This window comes from Choloepus didactylus, chromosome X, assembly GCF_015220235.1.
Source record: "Choloepus didactylus isolate mChoDid1 chromosome X, mChoDid1.pri, whole genome shotgun sequence".
Classification (NCBI taxonomy): domain Eukaryota; kingdom Metazoa; phylum Chordata; class Mammalia; order Pilosa; family Megalonychidae; genus Choloepus; species Choloepus didactylus.
In genome coordinates, this window is record NC_051334.1 from 89,909,531 (window position 1) to 89,915,169 (window position 5,639).

The 5,639-nt window shown below is 43.1% G+C and overlaps 1 pseudogene; it reads right to left on the bottom strand.

The window, feature by feature from the left end:
* Window positions 1–522: 522 nt before the first annotated feature.
* Window positions 523–4,590, bottom strand: LOC119522246 (annotated as a pseudogene).
* Window positions 4,591–5,639: the final 1,049 nt, after the last annotated feature.

Consider the following 5,639-nt stretch of genomic DNA (forward strand, 5'->3'; position numbering starts at 1 on the left):
TAGTGAGCAGTTCACACTCACTAATTAAAACCCCAGTTGGAGCTCAGCTGAGCTATATTTGCTTGCTGGGAGAAAGCTTCTCTCTGGCACCATGAGGCTATGTAGCTCGGGCTGTGGGGGGAGGGGTCTCCCAATTTGGATCTGCAGTTCTTACTTACAGATTTTATGCTGTGATCTCTGGCATTCCTCCCAATTCAGGTTGGTGTATGATGAGTGGACAGTCACGTCTGTCCCCCTGCAGTTATTCCAGATTATTTACTAGTTGTTTCTGGTTTTTTTTAGTTGTTCCAGGGGGACTACTTAGCTTCCACTCCTTTCTATGCCGCCATCTTAGATCCACCCCCTCAAATAGTGTTTTAATACTTCTTGAGGATATATATGAGAGGTGAAGGAGGTACATTGAAAGAAAATATATTGCAAAATTCTGGATGGTACTGTTAACTCTCTTATACTGCAAACTTTCTATAACAAAAATGTCTTTTTTAAATTCCAGTGTGGACAGGGACTTTCCTTATGCAACATCTATGGTGATTTATCAGCTGAACTTGTTCGTTTGGATTTAATGAAGTCCATGCCGTGTGTCTGCATATGAGTATTTAAAGCACCTTCAGTATGAAAGTCTTTGCACACTTTGCACTTTCTATCTGACACAGCACCATACAATGCTTTGTCCTCAGGGCTGTGTTTGTTCTCCTGCTGGTTACTTTCCCCAGTCCCATTCTACTTGGACACTGGCTGAGGTTCCTTCAACTTGTGCTCAATGAAGAAGTGCCTGAACAGTGAGATATGAGATGTGTAGCAGAGGCCACATTCCCAGCACTAGTAGGAGGAACCATCCAATTTGTGCTGTGGGATATGTTCATGGAACTGCAGAAGATTTTTGGTAGTAAGCCTTAAAAACATCTATCTTTAGCTTTTTCAGTGGTTGACTAATTGCTCCTCTGGGAGGTCTGAACTTTAAAACTGGTTCTGTCAACTTCCACTTTGGGCTTGGAATCTTGGTATCTTCTTCTATTTCTGTTTTCTCCTCATTGGTGGCTTCTGTCATTTCTTTTAAGTCAAGGTCCTTAAGGTCATGCATCATTTGGATGTGTTTCTCCAGCATCAACTGCTTCATAAAGGTGTTCCTGGAGTCTGGAAAGTGCAAGCAGGTGTAAACTTTCATGATGCCTTTCTGTTTGATTTGATTATGATGATGCAAGCTGTGTGATGAACTGAAAGTCCTGTCACACTGGTGGCAAGGGTATTTCTTCATTTGTTTCCTGTGCTCCTTCTCAAGTGGGATATTGTTCTGGTTTGTGGTTTGCTAATGTTGCCATTATGCAAAATACCAGAAATGGATTGACTTTTATAAAGGGGGTTTATTTGGTTACAAAGTTACAGTCCCAAGGCCATACAAGTGTCCAAAAAAAGGCATGGATAGTAGGGTACCTTCACTGAAGAACACCGCTGGCATCTGAGAAACCTCTGTCAGTTGGATAGGCACAGGCACATGGATGGCGTCTGCTCCAGGGTTCTGGTTTCAAAATGGCTTTCCCCCAGGATGTTTCTCTCTAGGCATCTGGTAGTGTTCCCTTAGTTTCTCCCAGGCAAACTCCGGACTAACAAAAGTCTGCTTTCAATGGCCATTTCCAAAATGTCTCTCAGCTGCAGCACCAAGCTTCTTCTGTCTGAGCTCTCATAGGGCCCCAGTAAACTAATCAAGACCCATGCTGAATGGGTGGGGCCACACCTGCATGGAAATAATCTAATCAGAGTTATCACCACAGTTGGGTGGGTCACATCTCCATGGAAACAACCAAATTCAAATATCCCACAAGATTGGATTAAAACATGCCTTTTGGAGGGACATAATATATCCAAACTGGCACAGACATGTAAACATCTCTTTGCATAAACAGGCTGTCACACTCGCAAAATGTCCATCCAGGACCTGCCACTTTCTTGTGTTCTATTGATTTTTTCACAGGACATGGAGATTTCTTTTCCAATTTCTCTTTTCTATTCATGGATTTGGTGTTCTCTTTGTTTTAATTTGCTGAATATCGAGTTGCAGGCTTAATGCTCAAAGGCAAATTTATAACCAAGTTTGTAGGCCCTTCAATATTTTTCAATGCTCTGTGCATAGACTTGATATTGTCCATCATAAGCTGCCTCTGTGCATATAAAATAGAACAGTCTGTACACTTGAAAACAGACACCTTCTGGTTTTTAATGTCTTGGTCAAAGTGATTCATCAAGGTTTGCAGGGTAAGCACAGTGTCACACATAGAACATTTATATACTGATGCCAGGATGTTATGTGTAAACACTGGAATGTGTACTGGGGGAAGACAAATGCCATCGGACAAATAGGACACTTGTAGAAGACTTCACAGTGAGAACCTTGAATGTGAGACTTCAGTGCAGCCATATCAGAGTATACAACACTGCAACGTACACATCAAAAGCCAACTTGCCATGTTTAATGCAGACAGTCCTTGGTGACATGGTCTGAAAATGGCCCCACACTCAAGGCTGATGAATTATCTGGTGTGATGCAAAACTGCACTGGTTAAGAAGCAGCATCTGGCAGATAGTTGATGTCTTTTTTCCACTCATATCTGTCGCCTGCTGGAAATGGGTAGCAAATGAAGTCTCATCCTGGAAAACTTTGTTACACTCCAAGAACTTTAGACTACATCTACAGAATTTGAATGGGTCTCCATCTAGAGGCATAGCTGGAATGATGGGTGTGCTTAAAGGAGTGCAAATGACTGTCTGGTTATGCTAGACTGAATTTTTGTTACAGAGTGTGTGCTAGCTACTACAGAGCTCTGAAGTGTGGAAGATGAAGCATAAGTATTGCTAGACAGAGAAACTCTCATTTGTTCTGCTGGAAATGGCTTTAAAATTAAGTGGGAGCACTACATGACAACTTTTTTCACCTTATGCCCATGAAAATGGGAAGATTCTTTTCAAGTGCAAAGGAGTCACCACATTCCAAGCACTTATAACCAGGAGTCCATAACATGATACTTGCATTACCAGGACTGAGGTTTGGGATGTAAACTGGGACTGGAATGACACTACCCAGCACCTTGTGGAAAGCTTCCATCACAGAACTATGCAGGCAGGACACCACTTGGACTCGGGACACTTTTTGGGGTGATTGTGAGGCTGCTGCATTGATTATTGCTTGCTTTATTTGTTGCTAAGGTTTGGTTAGCACTTGGCAGAGTTCTAAGATGGCCTGGGCACCCTAATACAGAAGATTAAGGCTGGCAAGGTGCACAGTCTTTGGCACATGTTTGGCGTTGGCCAGGCTGGATGCTGGCACCACAACTGTTTGCTGCTGGATGGCGCTGCTGGCACTCTGGTCAGAGGCAGCAGATATGACTGTGGATTTCAACTGTCATTTTGTTAGCAAGCTTCAAGTTAATGACTTGGGATCCTGCCTTCTTCACAGCAAAATCTGGGAGGAAGGTAGTAGCCACAGGTTTGACAGTGACCTGTTTGGGTGTCAACTCCTCAGGAGAAATGGCATGGTAACAATGGCCAACTGAAGAATCACTCTGTGGGGAGAGGAAAGGACAGCAGGTGAAATTGAAGAGGACAGAAGAGACATCACGGAAGCCATCACAGATGCTGTCAGCGCTGAAGGCTTTTTTTTCCAGAATCGAGATTGACTTCTGGCAAGACTCTGGTCCCCATTCTCCTTATCTCCCCCAGAAGAAGTCTTAATGATTTTTATGTGGACTTTAGGAATTGCTGGTGTCGATCCCATAGGAGATGACAGCAATCCCTTGTTGCTGTTTTCCCTTGAAACACTTCTGGGACTATCCGGTTGCTTTATGGATACTTTTTTCTCCCCATCAATGAGACTCTGGGATTCAGGAGACCATTCAATGGTTCTTGGACTATCGTTTACCTCTTTTGGTAATAAAGAGGATTCCCTTGAATTGGTCACTTGTTCTTTGCAAGAGTCAGAAGCAACCTTTTTAGCACTAAGTGCTGTGATTGCAGCTATACATGAAGAAAGGTTGGAGGACAACTTCGTCTTTGTGCAACACTGAGAAGGTTAGTGTCATTCTTCTCATAGCTCCACTTTCTAACAAGTACTCTGTTTTCAAGTACCTTTTCAGAGTTTTCGTTTGATTTATCTTCCGCTTTTATAAAAAGTTCATAAAACACTCAGATTTATAGAATTCTCTTGTTTCTCTTTTAACAGCCTTGTTTTTATTTATATTGCATAAAGTGGAAATTCCAGTTTTGCTTAAGTTTTCCCCTCCAAGTGCCTTGAGTTTATCATAGTCTTGTTGGGAAACAGATCCAGTTAACACATCTGACCTAAAATTTGAACGCATTTCCTCCTTGTCAGGGGGGTCATCCACTTCTATTTTCTCCTCCTCATCAAACTCCTCAGCACTTGAGATAGGGCTAAACTGGCTGAAAGATGAGGTATGGGAGTCATCTTCTACATGCATGTTCTGTTTCATGTGGCTTTCTGGTCATTGTGCCTACACTCAATAGCTGCTTTAGGATCGACCATATCTGGGATGTCAAAAGGAGGTCATCAAAGTCTGGGGTTTTCATATCCCCTATGGTCATGAATGTGATCAAATATTCTTATGAATCTTGACCTTTTGGAAAGACTGTTGACCAATGTTCAGTCACTGTCACACAGTTGCATTGTCTGCAAATATGGAAGGGTTAAAAGCAGCCTCAGTTAACAGTCCTTTTTGGCCTTCATAATAGTCAGAAAAGCCATTACCCTTTAGTAGCTTCTAAAAAGAAAAGCACAAAACAGAACATACCCTTTGTTCAGTGCAGTGCCTCCGGGGGCTGCTGCTACTGCTGCTGCTGCTGCAGTTGTCCTTGTGGCTGTGGCGGCTGCTTCCATGTTATGTGAGTGTCATCTGCATTCCTGTTCCTGGGTTCCGTTTGTGTGCCTGTGCATTGGAGCACCCTCGCCGCTGCCACCTCCAGCGCTGCAGCCGGGGCTCCCAGCAGTCGCCACCAGGGCATTGCCTTGTGTACTGCCCGGGCCCACACCTCCCTGGGCATTCTACTCTAGGCCGCGGCTGTGGTGGCCCCACTATGTGAGGGCCTAAGCTGGGGATGCAGGCCTGAGCCGTGGAGCCCAGTCTTTTTTTAAAGTCTTTGTTGCCCACTCATTTAAAAAATTCCATCTTGTATTTCATGAAACAGTTTAAATATAATTATTTTGTTAGCTGTATCTGATTATTATTCCAATAACTGAAGTAAGTCTTTGGGCATTAAAATCTATTGTTTGTTTCTTTCTGTCAGTGCCCACTCATAGTTTTGTTCCTGTGTGTTTGTAGCATTTTATTGTGAGCTCGTATTTTATTCGTCCTTATCTGTGGAGCTCCAAGGGATTTAAATAGAAGGATTTGCTTTTGACTCCATGTGTCCCAGGGTACACTACTAACTCGGGATCATTTACCTCATTTTTTGAATATTGGCTTAATGCCCACAACCTCAAATTCATGGCCCCTCCTTGTTGCTGGTCCAAAGTTAGTCTTCTGGTCCATTTCAGTTCTGATAACATTTGCCGTCATATATAAGCCATTTCTTTTCTGCTTGTTTGTGTCTACCTGCTCTAGTTTCAGCTTCAACTCTCTGACTAGCAGGATGGG